Source organism: Giraffa tippelskirchi, chromosome 8, assembly GCF_054371585.1.
Source record: "Giraffa tippelskirchi isolate mGirTip1 chromosome 8, T2T-mGirTip1v1.2.pri, whole genome shotgun sequence".
In the NCBI taxonomy this organism is placed as follows: Eukaryota; Metazoa; Chordata; class Mammalia; order Artiodactyla; family Giraffidae; genus Giraffa; species Giraffa tippelskirchi.
The window spans coordinates 24847496-24864736 of NC_137282.1; the positions used below are offsets into that span (position 1 = coordinate 24847496).

General features: G+C 40.7%; 1 protein-coding gene across 7 annotated transcripts in view; it reads right to left on the reverse strand.

Moving 5' to 3' along the window:
• Positions 1 to 17241, reverse strand: part of FGL1 (fibrinogen like 1) — a 75118-nt gene that overhangs the window by 55144 nt on the left and 2733 nt on the right. Inside the window, exon 2 of one of the 7 annotated variants that reach the window (XM_081521647.1) lies at positions 9086 to 9156. The exons of the other annotated variants lie outside the window; for them this stretch is intronic. The gene's annotated coding sequence lies outside the window, so the exon portion shown is untranslated. The remainder of the gene's footprint in view (positions 1 to 9085; positions 9157 to 17241) is intronic. 7 annotated transcript variants of the gene reach the window in all.

Below are 17241 nucleotides of genomic sequence, written 5' to 3' on the forward strand. Positions count from 1 at the left end.
GATATTGAAGGAAAATTCTAGAACTTTTAGACTAGATCTTTTGTCCCTACCTCTAGTAATCAAAGGTTACGAAATATCAAAGCCCAATCTCAGAGTAATTCATTTACACTGGTTTTTGTTTTGTTTTTGCTTGTAAGCTAAAAAAATTAATTTATCCAGTCGTTGTGAGTAGAAAAAACAACAACTGAATTTATTGGAGGGATACTAAGGTAAGTGTTAGAGTCAGTAACATGCTGCCACACAGAATGCACTGCACCAAGACCCTTAGCAGGAGGTGTTGTGGGACTGACTCTGTTGTGTGCACCCTATGTTGTTGTTGTCTAGTTGCTAAGTTGTGTTCGACTCTTTTGGACCCCATGGACCATGATCTGCCAGCCTCCAATGTCCCTGGGATTTCCCAGGCAAGAATACTAGAGTGGGTTGCCATTTCCTTCTCCAGGGGATCTTCCCTACCCAGGGATCGAACCCAAGTCTCTTGTGTCTCCTGTATTGGCAGGCAGATTCTTTGCCACTAGCATCACCTATATACGTATATATGTATAAATAATATATTCTAGTCTCTTTTCCTTTATTTGCCTATTCTTATATCCCAATAACCCCTCTGTAGCCTCTATGAGTGAAATAAGACTTCACTGGTCACCTGTCCTTTCCCTGAGCCCATCCACCTAGGCTCGATGTCTTCCTATTTGTTTATTCTCTTATATCACACATCACTATATCGTGTCCTAGAATTTCTCTTGTCATTAGAGAGTGATCATGGATTTTTTTCTTGCTTCTCTATCCACAGCACCTAGTATATACATATCATAAAATAGAGGCTCAAAAATATTTATTGTTCATGGAACAATAAAATCCCCTATATATAACAGTACATAATAAAAGATTCAAACTTGGTAACTTAAATGAAGTACTCACTACTAGGCCTAATACACAGATGACATAAATTTTAGTTTCTTATTGTCTTGAAACAAGAACAAGCCTGTTGAATTTAATCTATAGAGAATGAGGAAGCAATGTATATACACAGATAACTAAAAGTTTCATGTGCTAAGTCACTTTAGTTACGTCTGACTCTTTGTGACCTGTAGCCTGCCAGGCTCCTCTGACCATGAGATTCTTCAGGCAACAATACTGGAGTGGGTTGCCATGCCCTTCTCCAAGAGATTTTCCTGACCCAGGGATCAAACTCACATCTTCTGCAGCTCCTGCATTTGGATTTTTTTTTACTACTGAGCCACTGAGGAAGCCCTAATAGTTTCATACATATTTCTAATTTAGATGGAGAAGGAAGAAAGTGATTTTTAATAACCTAGAATTATTTGTGAGATGGGGAAGAGGTGAATCTGGAGACAATATCCTGCTCCTAAAATCATTTTCTAACAATGCCAAACTCACAGGTTGAGCAGAATGAGAATTTTATATTCCAATAAAGAAAGGTAACAGAAGCTTCTGCTTTGATCTATAATGGAAGTACTTGTAGCAGAACAAAATTGTTACCAAGAAAAACTTGAACGCTTCGGAAAATAAAAAAACTATCTGTATGAAAGCATCAGGGAGTCACTAAGGCAGTCAGGGCTTAAGGGGCCAGACTGTAAAGAGAAGAAAGCTGCCCACAGTCATAATATGATAAATTTTTCTTGTTTTTTAAAAAAGCATAAACTGTTGATGAAAGCAAAAAATACACACAGGAAAAGTGTATAAATCACTAGCATATAGTTCAGTGAACTTTCTCAAACTACTTTTTCTGTAGTGTAGACATTCAGGTGATTGATTTTTCCATTTTTGTATGTCTGAAAATATTTTTGCCTTAGTTTCTGAAAGGTATTTTGCTGCATATAGCATTCCGGGTACTCCGCTGTCTTCTCACTTTGCATCATTTCAACAAGAAATGCTCTAGTATCCTTGTTTCTCCCTAGGTAACACTTGTTTTTCCCCTTTTGCTGGTTTTAAAGGAACTAAGTCTGTCCATTCAGATTATATTCTCCAGGAAGCTAACTGTGAGATAAAGTTTTGTTCTTTGGATATTCATGAGTGGCTTGTGATTCACCCCTGAGGAAGGGAGCAGATTTGGGTAAAGGGAGAAACTTCACCCAAGGTTATGCAGAGTTTTGAACTAATACGGCCCATCAGAGGTATACTGTTTTGGGCCAAAACAGCTGGACCTTACTCCCTGCTTGATGGGACATGACATGTGGGCTGCCCAGGGAGGCGAGAGACCTTGGCTAGAGGTGACTCTCTATACTAAGTGAACCCTTTAAGGGGCTGACGGCACACCCAGCAACAGGGCAAGAAATTCTCCCTTGAAGTGGTCATCTGGAGGTGGTACGTCACCATTTTGATTACACCTGTGGATATGCTCGCAGAATTATTCATTCACACGGTGGAAGAGAGCAGAGTCTATTAATAGATACCCAACACACAGAAGAACTGTACAGAAAAGTTCTTTATGACCCAGATAACCATGATGGTGTGGTCACTCACCTAGAGCCAGACATCCTGGAGTGTGAAGTCCCGTGGGCCGTAGGAAGCATTACTGAAAACAAAGCTAGTAGAGGTGATGGAATTCTAGTTGAGCTATTTCAAATCTTAAAGATGACGCTGATAAAGTGCTGCACTCACTAGGCCAGCAAATACGGAAAACTCAGCAGTGGCCACAGGACTAGGAAAGGTCAGTTCTTATTTCAATCCCAAAGAATGTTCAAATTACCCTACAATTGCACTCATTTCACACGCCAGCAATATTATGCTCAAAATCCTTCAAGCGAAAAAAAACCAAAAACAAAAACAAAAAAACAAACAAAAAAAATCCTTCAAGCGAGGTTTCAGCAGTACATGAGTTGAGAACTTCCAGATATACGAGTTGGATTTAGAAAAGGCGGAGGAACCAGAGATCAAATTGCCAACATCCGCTGGATCATAGAGAAAGCAAAGGAATTCCAAAAAAACATCTGCTTCATTGAATATGCTAAAGTCTTTGACTGTGGGGATCACAACAAACTGTGGAAGATTCTTAAAGAGATGAGAATACCAGACCACCTTACCTGCCTCCTGAGAAATCTGTATACAGGACAAGAAGCAACAGCTAGAACTGGACATGGAACAAGAGACTGGTTAAAAATTAGGAAAGGAGTAACGTGAAGGCTGTATATTGTCACCCTGCTCATTTAACTTATATGCAGAGTACATCATGAGAAATGCCCGGCTGGATGAAGCACAAGCTGAATCAAGATTGCCGGGAGAAATATCAATAACCTCAGACGTGCAGATGACATCACCCTTATGGCAGAAAGTGAAGAAGAACTAAAGAGCCTCTTGATGAAAGTGAAAGAGGAGAGTGAAAAAGTTGTCTTAAAGCTCAACATTCAGAAAACTAAGATCATGGCATCTGGTCCCATCACTTCACAGCAAATAGATGGGGAAACAATGGAAACAGTGGCAACATTTTTTGGGCTCCAAAATCACCGCAGATGGTGACTGCAGCCATGAAATTAAAAGACGCTTGCTCCTTGGAAGAAAAGCTATGACCAATCTAGATAGCATATTAAAAAGCAGAGACATTACTTTTCCAACAAAGGTCTGTCTAGTCAAAGCTATGGTTTTTCCAGTAGTCATGCACGGATGTGAGAGTTGGAATATAAAGAAAGCTGAGTGCTGAAGAATTGATGCTTTTGAACTGTGGTGTTGGAGAAGACTCTTGAGAGTCCCTTGGACTGCAAGAAGATCCAACCAATCAATCCTAAAGGAAATCAGTCCTGAATATTCATTGGAAGGACTGATGCTGAAACTCCAATACTTTGGCCACCTGACAGGAAGAACTGACTCACTGGAAAAGACCCTGATGCTGGGAAAGATGGAAGGTGGGAGGAGAAGGGATGACAGAGAATGAGATGGTTGGATTGCATCACCATCTCAATGGATATGAGTTTGAGCAAGCTCCGGGCGTTGGTGATGGACAGAGAAGCCTGATGTACTGCAGTCCATGGGTTCGCAAAGAGTCGGACATGACTTAGTGACTGAAGAACAACAATATTTCACTGTATGTATATACCACATCTTGCTTATTTATCCATCTGTTGATGATATTTGGGTCATTTCCACCTCTTGGCTACTGTAAATAATGCTACTATGAACATTGGTATACAAGATGGCAGTTGCTTTTTAATCTATGATTAATAAAGGATAAAAGAGAAAAAGAGGCCAAAATATGAAGTATGAACTTCAACTGGTGAGATTCAGTGTCAGATTTTGAGTGTTAGATCATTCAAAGTATGTGAAGAGAAGGCAATGGCAACCCACTCCAGTACTCTTGCCTGGAAAATCCCATGGACAGAGGAGCCTGGTAGGCTGCCGTCCATGGGGTCGCTAAGAGTCGGATACAACTGAGCGACTTCACTTTCACTTTTCACTTTCATGCATTGGAGAAGGAAATGGCAACCCACTCCAGTGTTGGGTTGAATCCCAGGGACGGAGGAGCCTGGTGGGCTGCCGTCTATGGGGTCGCACAGAGTCGGACATGACTGAAGCGACTTAGCAGCAGTAGCAGCAGCAGCAAACTATATGAGAATTAAAGGCAGGTTTGCAAAACAGGTCAGTGTCTTAAAAAGGATTGTTCAGCTTTCAAAAGAATAAAAAGTCTAGGAAAGATCTGAACAAACTCATGTTTCCTCCACCCAAGCCAAACTGGATATGTGCCATTTCCCAAATACAAGTTGTACTTTCTGTTTCTGTACCTTTGCCCATGCTGTTCATTAAGCCTGCAGCAAACTTTTCTCAAAGGACCTGTGATAGTCAACTCTGACCTGTAGGTCAGAACAGAGCAAAATGCTAATAATTATTTTCTTTTCTTTTTTTTTTTAAATAAATTTATTTATTTTAGTTGGGGGCTAATTACTTTACAATATTGTAGTAGTTTTTGCCATACATTGACATGAATTAGCCATGGGTTTACATGTGTTCCCCTTCCTGGACCCCACCCACCCACCTCCCTCCCCATCCCATTCCTCTGGGTCATCCCATTGCCCCGGCCCTGAGCATTTGTCTCATGCATCGAACATTGAATGGTGTTCTGTTTCACATATGATAATATACATGTTTCAATGCTATTGTCCCAGAACGTCCCACCCTCACCTTCTCCCTCAGAGTCCGTATAATTATTTTCTTATTCTGAGGCAATTTCATTTAGCATCTTTTCATTACACTGCTAATGCCTATTTTGATTTATTCCTCCCCTTTTTTTGTTTGTCCTTTAAATACTACACTACACATATTACAGCCAAGGAATGTTGTACTTTCTAGATCATAAGGTTCTTATGTGCTGTGATCAGATGCTCAGTCATGTCTGACTCTTTGTGACCTCATGGACCGTAGCCTGCCAGGCTCTTCTGTCCATGGAATTTTCCAGACATAAATACTGGAGTGGATTGCCATTTCCTCCTCCAGGGACTCTTCTCGACCCAAGGATCAAACCCAAGTCTTTTAAGTCTCCTGCGTTGGCAGGTGGATTCTTTACCACTAGCACCACCATATGGTTATTCACTTATCAGTGACCAGTTCTGCATTATCCACAGTCAACAGGCAGCCCCAGACAACAGCCCTGTCTGGTTAACTGAACTGCCTGGTTATCTGCAGTCCTTTTGCCTCCCAGCTTCTATTCCTCCTCTCTAATAGCATCTCTATTTCTGTCTGGGGCTTCTCCATAACTTTTTGGGGCATTAATTCTGTGTTTCCACTGCAGGAGCCAGAGGACAGTGGGCTGAGGGCACTAGATGCTTTCTCCAGAATTTGCCCGTCTAAGGAGAGAAACAAGGAGGTTGTGTATCCCAGGAGAGCAGAGGAGGCAGCATGCTGGCCAGATGGTCCAGGCTATGACACAGGTGTTCTGCCCTCTGCTTCCCGCTTCTTGGCTTTCCAGAGCTCCCTTAATTCCTGTTCATCCTGAAGATGCCTTTTGATTATGCGAGCCCCACAGTTTTCAGTAAATTTCAATAAAATTGCTTAAATTAGCCAGTCATAAATAGGAACTGATACATTACTATTTTCTTGTTCCTACTCATCTCTCAGATTTCTGTTGTGGCCTGTATCTATCTATCTATCTATCTATATATGCAAGCATTATATATATCAGATTGATTATATTCTTTGCAGCCAAAGATGGAGAAGCTCTACACAGTCAGCAAAAACAAGACCAGGAGCTGACTGTGGCTCAGATCATGAACTCCTTATTGCAAAATTCAGACTTAAATTGAAGAAAGTAGGGAAAACCACTAGATCATGCAGATATGACCTAAATCAAATCCCTTATGATTATACAGTGGAAGTGACAAATAGATTTAAGGAATTAGAGCTGATAAACAGAGTGCCTGAAGAACTAAGGACAGAGGTTCACTACATTGTACAGGAGGCAGTGACTAAGACCATGCCCAAGAAAAAGAAATGCAAAAAGGCAAAATGGTTGTCTGAGGAGGCCTTACAAATAGCTGAGAGAAGAAGAGAAGCTAAAGACAAAGGAGAAAAGGAAAGATATACCCATCCAAATGCAGACTTCCAAAGAATAGCAAGGAGACGTAAGAAAGCCTTTCTCAGTGATCAATGCAAAGAAGTAGAGGAAAACAATAGAATGGGAAAGACTAGAGATCTCTTCAAGAAAACTGGAGATACCGAGGGAATATTTCATGCAAAGATGGGCACAATAAAGGACAGAAATGGTATGGACCTAACAGAAGCAGAAGATATTAAGAAGAGGTGGCAAGAATACACAGAAGAACTATACAAAAAAGATCTTCACGACCCAGATAATCACAATGGTGTGATCACTCACCTAGAGCCAGATATCCTGGAATGTGAAGTCAAGTGGGCCTTAGAAAGCATCACTATGAAAAAAGGTAGTGGAGGTGATGGAATTCCAGCTGAGCTATTTCAAATCCTAAAAGAAGATGCTGTGAAAGTGCTGCACTCAACATGGCAGCAAATTTGGAAAACTCAGGAGGGGCCACAGGACTGGAAAAGTTCAGCTTTCTTTCCAATCCCAAAGAAGGGCAATGCCAAAGAACATTCAAACTACTTGCAATTTCACTCATCTCACATGCTAGCAAAATAATGCTCAAAATTATCCAAGCCAGGCTTCAACAGTACATGAACCGTGAACTTCCAGATGTTCAAGCTAGATTTAGAAAAGGCAGAGGAACCAGAGATCAAATTGCCAATATCCGCTGGATCATCGAAAAAGCAAGAGAGTTCCAGAAAAACATCTACTTCTGCTTTATTGACTATGCCAAAGCCTTTGACTGTGTGGATCACAATAAACTGTGGAAAATTCTTAAAGAGACGGGAATATGAGACCACCTTACCTGCCTCCTGAGAAATCTGTATGCAGGACAAGAAGCAACACTTAGAACTGGACATGGAACAATGGACTGGTTCCAAATTGGGAAAGGAGTATGTCCAGGCTGTATACTGTCACTCTGCTTATTTAACTTATATGTAGAGTACTTCATGAGAAATGCTGGGCTGGATGAAGCACAAGCTGGAATCAAGATTACAGAGAGAAATATCAATAACCTCAGATATGCAGATGACACCACCCTTATGGCAGAAAGTGAAGAATAACTAAAGAGCTTCTTGATGAAAGTGAAAGAGGAGAGTGAAAAAGTTGGTTTAAAACTCAACGTTCCAAAAACGAAGGTCATGGCATCCAGTCCCATTGCTTCACGGCAAATAGATCGGGAAACAACGGAAACAGGTAGAGACTTTATTTTCTTGGACTCCAAAATCACTGCAGATGGTGACTGCAGACATGAAATCAAAATATGTTTGTTCCTTGGAAGAAAAGCTATGACCAATCTAGATAGCATATTAAAAAGCAGAGACATTACTTTTCCAACAAAGATCCGTCTAGTCAAAGCTACGGTTTTTCCAGTAGTCATGTATGGATGTGAGAGTTGGACTATAAAGAAAGCTGAGCACCGAAGAATTGATGCTTTTGAACTGTGGTGTTTGAGAAGATTCTTGAGAGTCCCTTGGACTGCAAGGAGATCCAACCAGTCCATCCTAAAGGAAATCAGTCCTGAATATTCAGAGGAAGGACTGATGTTGAAGCTGAAACTCCAATACTTTGGCCACCTGATGGGAAGAACTGATTCATTGGAAAAGACCCTGATGCTGGGAAAGATTGAAGGCAAGAGGAGAAGGGAGGACACAGGATGAGATGATTGGATGGCATCACCGACTCAGTGGACATGAGTATGAGTAAGCTCTGGGAGCTGGTGATGGACAGGGAGGCCTGGCGTGCTGCAGTCCGTGGGCTCGCAAAGAGTCGGACATGACTGAGCAACTGAACTGAATTGAACACTCACTGACTCTACAGTCTCACTTCCTATTAATCCCACAACTAAAGCCAGTGACTTCTGATCCCTTCACTTTCCTGCAGCTGCTTACAATGAGGTTGTAAGCCTCTTCAGAGTAGTTTATTGATTTCTCAGACTGCTCCTTCTTCTTCAAGACTTATACTTCAATGAGTTTTCCTAAAACCCTTCCCTCTTAGCTCTCTGGGTGTCCTTCAACTTTTTAATCTTTTCTTTATAGATTATCTACTCTTCCTCTGCTAGTCCACTGAAAGTCAGTGTTTACCAATTCCCAAGTTTCTAACTCCAGCTTTCACTTCTATCTGTAACTCTAGAAGTGTTTGGCCAACAGTCAACTCATAGCCTCGGTCTCTCCTGTTCCCCGAGAAGAAAAGGCTTCCCTTTGGGAGAACACAGTGAGTTGGTAAAACTACTTATTCACTTACTCCGTTCAAAAATCTTGCCATTATCAGACATCACTCCTCTCCCTCATCCGTCATTTCCTTAGTAAGTCTTACTGAATCTACCTTCTAAATCTGAATTCTCAGCATCAGCCCCATGGTTGCAACCTCATCGTCACTGCAATCTCAATTTATGTCCTCGCCACCTTAGCTTAGCATAATCTAGTGGTAGCTGTTCCCTTCTCCAGGGGATCTTTCCCAACCCAAGAATCAAACTGGGTCTCCTACATTGCAGGTGGATTCTTTACCAGCTGAGCTACCGGGAAGCCCATAATCTGTTGATACCTCCTCTTTGATGAATCTACTTCCGGTTTCCTTCCCATGGTGAATACTTCCTATGCAGTTAAACAAGTTATCTGTATAAAAACAAATGTGACCACATCACTCCTCTGTTAATAAAACTCAAGTGGCCCTCCATAATCAACAAGATAAAATCCAGTTTCTTTTATGTGGTGATCTTGTCTTGGTGTCAGTATCCACTGGTAGTCAAATAGTCCCTATGGTTAAAGCCATTGTGACTTAGCTAAACTGGTATAGTGTGGATGCCTTGAAACCTTTGCTAAAATGTGATGTAGGAATGGATCTTGAAAACTTGAGGCCCAAGTCAGTATTGGCACAGAGCCTTCTTTGCAAGCTTAATAGGGGTAAACATTTATATCTGTGAGCTGGGTGACATTTTCTGTGTATTAATTCATGTAATCCTCATAACAGCTCTTTGAGATATATATTTCTTATTTTTATTCCCATTTTGCCAGTGAGGTAACTGAGACATAAAAAAAGGCAAATAACTTGCTAAAGGTGGTCACATATACTTGAGTTTGACTTGAAATAGTCTGGCCCCAGAAGCATGTTCTCATCTACCTGCTGAGGTGCTCTGCTAGCTTTACAGAAAGGCAGTGGGGTCACCCAGCCTTAGGACATCATTACAGCCTGTCCAGGGATCTATGCTAATCAGAGGCAAAATGTGGGAGCCTGAGTCAATGGCAGCTGAGGGCAATCTAAGCCTGGAACATAACATTTTAAGGAAAATCCTTGTCTCCACATCTTCCCACTGCCCCCAACCTCCCCTCGCCAACACTCCATGAAAAGCTTCTGAGAGCCCAGAACTGGAATCACTGCTACAGAGGATAATGATGGCCACAGATCATACAGGGATGTTTTTAAAGATGACAAGATGAGGGCAGTGGAACAAAGAACAAAACGTGGGACCTGTCTTGAAAATCAGGCATAGTCTGCCCTTCTCTCTCCACTGCGAGTTTGGACTAGACTGACTCCTAAGAACTGAGTTAAGCATTCCTCACTCCATTCTTGAATATCAAAGGAGGAGATGTCAGGGAAGTGGTTCGGTTCAGTTCCGTCGCTCAGTCGTGTCCGACTCTTTGCGAGCCCACGGACTGCAGCACGCCAGGCCTCCCTGTCCATCACCAGTTCCCAGAGCTTACTCAAACTCATGTCCACTGAGTCGGTGATGCCATCCAATCATCTCATCCCCTGTCCTCCCTTCTCCTCCTGCCTTCAATCTTTCCCAGCATCAGGGTCTTTCCAAATGAATCAGTTCTTTGCATCAGGTGGCCAAAGTACTGGAGTTTCAGCTTCAACATCAGTCCTTCCTCTGAATATTCAGGACTGATCTCCTTTAGGATGGACTGGTTGGATCTCCTTGCAGTCCAGGGGACTCTCAAGAATCTTCTCCAACACCACAGTTCAAAAGCATCAATTCTTCGGTGCTCAGCTTTCTTTATAGTCCAACTCTCACATCCATACATGACTACTGGAAAAACCATAGCCTTGACTAGACAAATGGAGGGACATTTTTCTTCTTACAGTCACTGCTAATCAGGATAGTTAAGTCTTATGCAGTTAATTTCAGCATTCAAAGAAGACACAACTTTCTTAGAACTTCATGCTGAAGAAATGGGTCACATTAATTCTTGTAGCAGAAGAACATTGTTTATTTTAATGGTAGGTCTAGCTGGGACAGGCTAGAAGCAAGACCAAGGGAAAAACACTGTTCTGATAACAAGGAATTACTGAAGAAGTTGTAGTTTCCATGGGGAAACCCAAGAGCAAGAGAGTGAAAAGTGAAGAGTGAGTGAGATAAGAACAGGGAGTAGAATGTGAAGAATTCATCAAGATGACAAAGTTCATGAGCAGCAGCCAGTGAGAAATTCCAGCTATGGTCGAAGATCTTTACAGAAAGGGGTGTTGAATTTCCATTTTTAAGATGTTTGCTGAAGCACGAAGTCCTCTTTCTCTTCACCCCCTTGCACTGCTAGCTTTTCTTCAGTGAAATGCTAGCAGACAGAGGTGCCTTGTGTCCATGGTATTTTGAGAAAATAAAGAGGAAGAGGCTGTGTTTGCCTTGGGAATGATGTGGGATGAAGAAAAAGAATAGCCAAAAGAGGCTAGACTTGAGAATTCAGTAGAAGCAAAAAACTAATAGAAAAACATAAGCTCCAAGGATTCCAGAAGATGTTGGCAAATGAGACTAGGTTTCCTGCTGTATCTGTGATGGCTATGTGGTTACCCCAGCAGCCTCGGAGGCTTGGGATCAATCAGGTAGCTGACATCTGAACTGTGTAAATAAAGTGGGTATATTTCTTATGCCACAAACTTCTATGAGAAAGGTAACTGTAGTTCTTATTTTTCCAATTGGATTTCAAGACTATATTCTACGGCCTTGAAGAAAGCCAGTCTCACTTGCATTGATTTCTGGGTAGGTGAGGTCTGCATTGGGCAATGAGAACCATCTATTCCTGTTGCAGATACTGCCTCCTCTGAGTTCTCCTCAGTTATCAGTCCACACAGACTGCTGCTAAACCTTCCTCCCCTTCATTTTCAGAGACGCAAGGGACAGCATCAAACTCTTTTGACTTCCCATCAGTTCTTCCTCTTTTCACAAATTCTAAGGGGTAGAAACTGCTCTGATCTTAATTTTTTTTTTTTTATGAAAATTTTCTCTTTTGTCTCTGACTGTGACCACTCTTCATGGAGACAATACATACCTATAACTAACTCGAATGGGGGAAAAGAAAATATATAAGAAAATGAAACAAACTAACACCTACAAATACTGTTCAGTTGCATTTGCTCGATATTCTCCCTTTCTTCATTAGTTCAAAAGATTCCTCGCAAAATGACCACTCTGCAAAGTAGTGAAACTGTACTTTTTTCCTGTTGGTAACTTCTCCTTTGATCTATCATTAATTATTTAAAAACTTTAAAAGTTCAGTACTCTATATCAGGGGTCAGTAAACTATGGCACCTGGGTTAAATTGGCCCTACTGCCTATTTTAATATTTTAAGTGGTTGGAAAAAAATTAGGTGATGATTAATATTTCTTGACTTGTGAAAATCATATAAAATTTAAATTTCAGTGTTTTTTATACTTTATATAAAAACAATATATTTCCAAAATAGTGTTATGTTGGACCAAAGCCATGCTCATTTATTACATATTGTCTGACTGCTTTCACTGCACAATTATTAAGTAGTGGGACTGTATGGTCCACAGTACCAAAAATATTTAATATCTAGCCTTTCATAGAAAAAGCTTGTCAACCCCTGTCCTACATCACTCTGTTGCCCCTACTGTTAGGGTTTGCTTTTTTTCCTTCTCTAGACTGGACTGTCCATCATTCAATATCTTCCAGTTTTTGTTTTTTTTTTTGTTCTTTTTTTTTTCTTATTTATTTATTTATTTATTTATTTATTATAAATTTATTTATTTTAGTTGGGGGCTAATTACTTTACAATATTGTAATAGTTTTTGCCATACATTGACATGAATCAGCCATGGGTTTTTAACTCTGGAAATTTCGTACTCTTCTGCTAAAGAAAAAACATTCTGACTTCTCTTACCTGATTAATCTGAGTTCACACATTTTGCCAATTCTCCCTGACCTTAAAGTCTTTCTTATGGACGGAGGAATGTGGTATGGGAAGTATTTTTATGGTAAAAGAGCAGAAATCACAGCAAATACAGATGGAGTCTCCCTACACAATGGAGTGAATTGAAAATGACTCAGTGTAACCCCAATCATGTTGGATACATTATCCTAGCCTTAGTTTCATGCATATACCAAATCTAGTTGTCACCTACAATCTCCTTATTTATGTGGGGAAAAACCACCCAGAGTTCCTCTTTTACTGAGTTACTCCAGATTACTCCTTTATACCCATGGCGATTGTTGAGTTCTTAGTTCATATAATTTCAGGTTTAATGACAGGTTTTTAAAAGTAAAAGCTGAAGATTACTTTTCATAACTTTCTAATATTTTTCATATGAGTTAGGGCACAAAATCTCTATTAGCCTGTTTTTCCATAAGGGGTTTCCTGGGTAGCTCAAATGGTAAAAAATCTGCCTGCAATGTCGGAGACCTGGGTTCAATCCCTGGGTTGGGAAAATTCCCTGGAGAAAGGAATGGCACCCCACTCCACTATTCTTGCCTGGCGAATTCCATGGACAGAGGAGGCTGGTGGGCTTACAGTCCAAGGGGTTGAAAAGAGTCAGACACGACTGAGTGACTAACACTTTCACTTTTCACTTTCCATAATTACCACTTAATTACATGATTTAATTATTATCAACCTACATCTAGTTATATTTACTACTGTTCTGTTGTAGGGTTGGTGGGAAGGTCATAAAAAATATATATTATTTTCCTTCCAGTTTTTTATTGCTACTCAGAATCTTTTTTTAATTTTTAATTTTTTGGTCAAGAGCATGGAGGATGCATACAAGCATCCTGTGTGACCTTGGGAAAATGACTTAACTTCTCTTTGCTTCAGTTTCCCCCTCTTCCCCATCCCCCTCCCCCGACCCCCTTTTTTGGCCATGCTACGCGACATGTGGGATCTTAGTCTCTGGACTAGGGATTGAACCCACACCCTTGCAGTGGAAGTGCAGACTCCTAACCACTGGACCACCAGAACCCTTTTTTAAACCCCTCTAACTTGATTTTTCCTGGGGAGAAAGCATTGTACACAGGAGTGCATGACTGCAGCTCTGACCAGGTTTACAGTGAAAAGAGAAGGAGGGGTAAAAACATACAGACTCCCAAGAATATATACAAGCAACATAGATGAAGAAGGGTATAGTAATTATAACTCTACAGTTAGAAAGCCATGTAAAGACTGATCACCTGCAAATATGTATGGGATTGTTGGAATCGCAAGGATTGCATATATTGAATGAGTGAATTCTGAAAGAAAAGGACCATAAATTGGTTAGGAAGGAAAGAACAGTTTGGACTGGTGTAAATGTTCTTATTATATGTTGGAAGCGGTGATTAGGTATTTTGGAATTCTCGTAATAAAAAGTCTGAGCTAAACAATAATCAGCGATATCATGGTAATTAGATATGGGGGAAACAGAGGATGGTAAGAAGAGCCTTGAAACATTACTTATGCATGTGGATTTGATATAATTAGGTGATACAATTACATAGTAATTAATTGATTTAATTATTTATATTAATTATAAATAATATAATTATTTCGCTCAGGTTTTTTGAGCAAAAGAGGTACATAAAAATTATAATTAACACAGTGGTTTCTCATTGCAAACACTAGACAGTATTTCTCCACTGGGAGTGATTTTGCCCTCACCCGCTACCCCACCCTGATTCTAGAGGGTATTTAGCTATGTCAGGAGACATTTTTGATTATCACAACTGGGGAGACAGGGTGCTACAGGCATTTCATGGGAAGAGGCCAGGGGTCCTGCCATGCATAGGACAGCCCCCCATAGCAAAGAACATCTACCCCCAAATGTCGATCATGTCAAGACTGAGAAACTCTGGGCTTACTTAAGGCAGAACAGTAAAACGCTCAGATTTAACCAAAAGGTGTAAAAACTAGGCCAGAGGTCTCCAACTAGTGTCCTGTGTGACACGATCAATCTCTTTTTGCCATCAAAAAGCTATCTTACTTACAAAGCTAAGATAGATAGTAAAGACAAAATCAGTTATATTCAATTGGAGAACTATTCAAAAATTAATTTTACATTCTGCTCTTAATAGATCTTGTGTTTCTACCCATTGACATGGATGAGTCTCAGAAATGTTAACAGTGAGTCAAAAAGCAAGTCGAGCAAGAATATAATCAGCATGATATCATGCATATGAAGTTTGAAAACAAAGAAAACTAAAAAATATACTATTTAGGGATATATAAATATAGTTACACAAGGAAAATGAAGGAATTATAACACCAATATCATTCAAGATAGTATTTATGTCTGCAAAGAAGAGGAGCAAGTTTGGTGGAATGCAAAGGAATCCTTAAATATACAGATTATATTCTATGTTTTATGTTAGTAAGTGGGTTCTTCTGTGCTTCTTTTCCTATTGTACTTAATAATTTCCTTGGGTGTATCAAAAATCACATAAAAACAATCTTAAATTCAGTTATAATAGTAGTATAGTGGTCACTGAAGGGTTTTAAACCTGTATGCAGGTCAGGAAGCAAGAGTTAGAACTAGACATGGAAGAACAGATGGTTCCAAATAGGAAAAGGAGTACGTCAAGGCTGTATATTGTCACCCTGCTTATTTAACTTATATGCAGAGTACATCATGAGAAATGCTGGGCTGGACGAAGCACAAGCTGGAATCAAGACTGCCGGGAGAAATATCAATAACTTCAGATATGCGGATGATACCACCATTATGGCAGAAAGCAAATAAGAACTAAAGAGCCTCTTGATGAAAGTGAAAGAAGAGAGTGAAAAAGTTGGCTTAACGTTCAGAAGAAAAGCTCAACGTTCAGAAAACTAAGATCATGGCATCTGGTCCAATCACTTCATGGCAAATAGATGGGGTAACAGTAGAAACAGTGGCTAACTTTATTTTTGGGGGCTCCAAAATCACTCCAGATGGTGACTGCTGCCATGAAATTAAAAGACGCTTACTCCTTGGAAGGAAAGTTATGACCAAACTAGACAGCATATTAAAAAGCAGAGACATTACTTTGCCAACAATCCGTCTAGTCAAAGCTATGGTTTTTCCAGCAGTCACGTATGGATGTGAGAGTTGGACTGTGAAGAAAGCTGAGTGCCAAAGAATTGATGCTTTTGAACTGTGGTGTTGGAGAAGACTCTTGAGAGTCCCTTGGACTGCAAGGAGATCCAACCAGTCCATCCTAAAGGAGATCAGTCCTGGGTGTTCATTGGAAGGACTGATGTTGAAGGTGAAACTCCAATACTTTGGCCACCTGATGCGAAGAGCTGACTGAGTTGAAAAGACCGTGATGCTGGGAAAGATTGAGGGTGGGAGGAGAAGGGGACGACAGAGGATGACATGGTTGGATGGCATCACCAACTCAATAGACATGAGTTTGGGTAAACTCTGGGAATTGGTGATGGACACCAGCCTGGCATGCTGTGGTTTGTGGGTTCGCAAAGAGTCGGACACGACTGAGTGAACGGAACTGAACTGAAGGGTTTTCCTTTAAGTTCTACTGCCACCTGCAGGTTAAAACTAAGTACTGCAAAAATTGTCTTCAATGAGCATCAAAATTAATGAACATAAAAAAAATGAACTTTACAAGGCATTTGGGATACAAAGAAGCATAAAAGGCAAGGTTTCTTTTCAAGCCACGCTTAAAATCTATCTGTGGATAAAGAACTTACAGAACATATTAAAGAGATAAACAATATAGCACAAAACATTATATTTTAAGTGCCCTCTGGTCAGTGTCATAGTAAATCTCAATAACACATTTTGATATTTTACACAGCATGACAACTGATTTAATTAACCATCAGATTCCAACGCCTTGACTTGATTCATTCTGCTACCACCTTAGGCCAGGCCTTAATTACTTCATGCCAGTTACCACCTGTTCTTTGTCTCTCCCCTGTCCTCTCCCTAGTCAGTTGTAAACATTGCCACTGCTGCTGCTGCTAAGTCGCTTCAGTCGCGTCCGACTCTGTGCGACCCCACAGATAGCAGCCCACCAGGCTCCCCCGTCCCTGGGATTCTCCAGGCAAGAACACTGGAGTGGGTTGCCATTTCCTTCTCCAATGCGTGAAAGTGAACAGTGAAAGTGAAGTCGCTCAGTGGTGTCCAACTCTTCGCGACCCCATGGACTGCAGCCTACCAGGCTCCTCCGTCCATGGGATTTTCCAGGCAAGAGTACTGGAGTGGGGTGCCATCGCCTTCTCCAAAACACTGCCACTAGATCAGTCTTAAAATGACCATTTCCTTATATCACTGCCTCTTCCAAACCCTCAACTGGTTCCACCCTATCTATCAAACAAAGCCCAAACCTTTCAGGTCTACATTTAAGATTTTTTTTTTTACAGTTTGGCCCTAACCTGTTCATCCATTTTGCTTTCTTCTCCCATTTCCCCATTCCCCACCACATGAATTCTCTATTTGACCCTGTCTGTCTTCTGCATTATCTATTGGTTATTTTGGACATACTACCTAACTTATA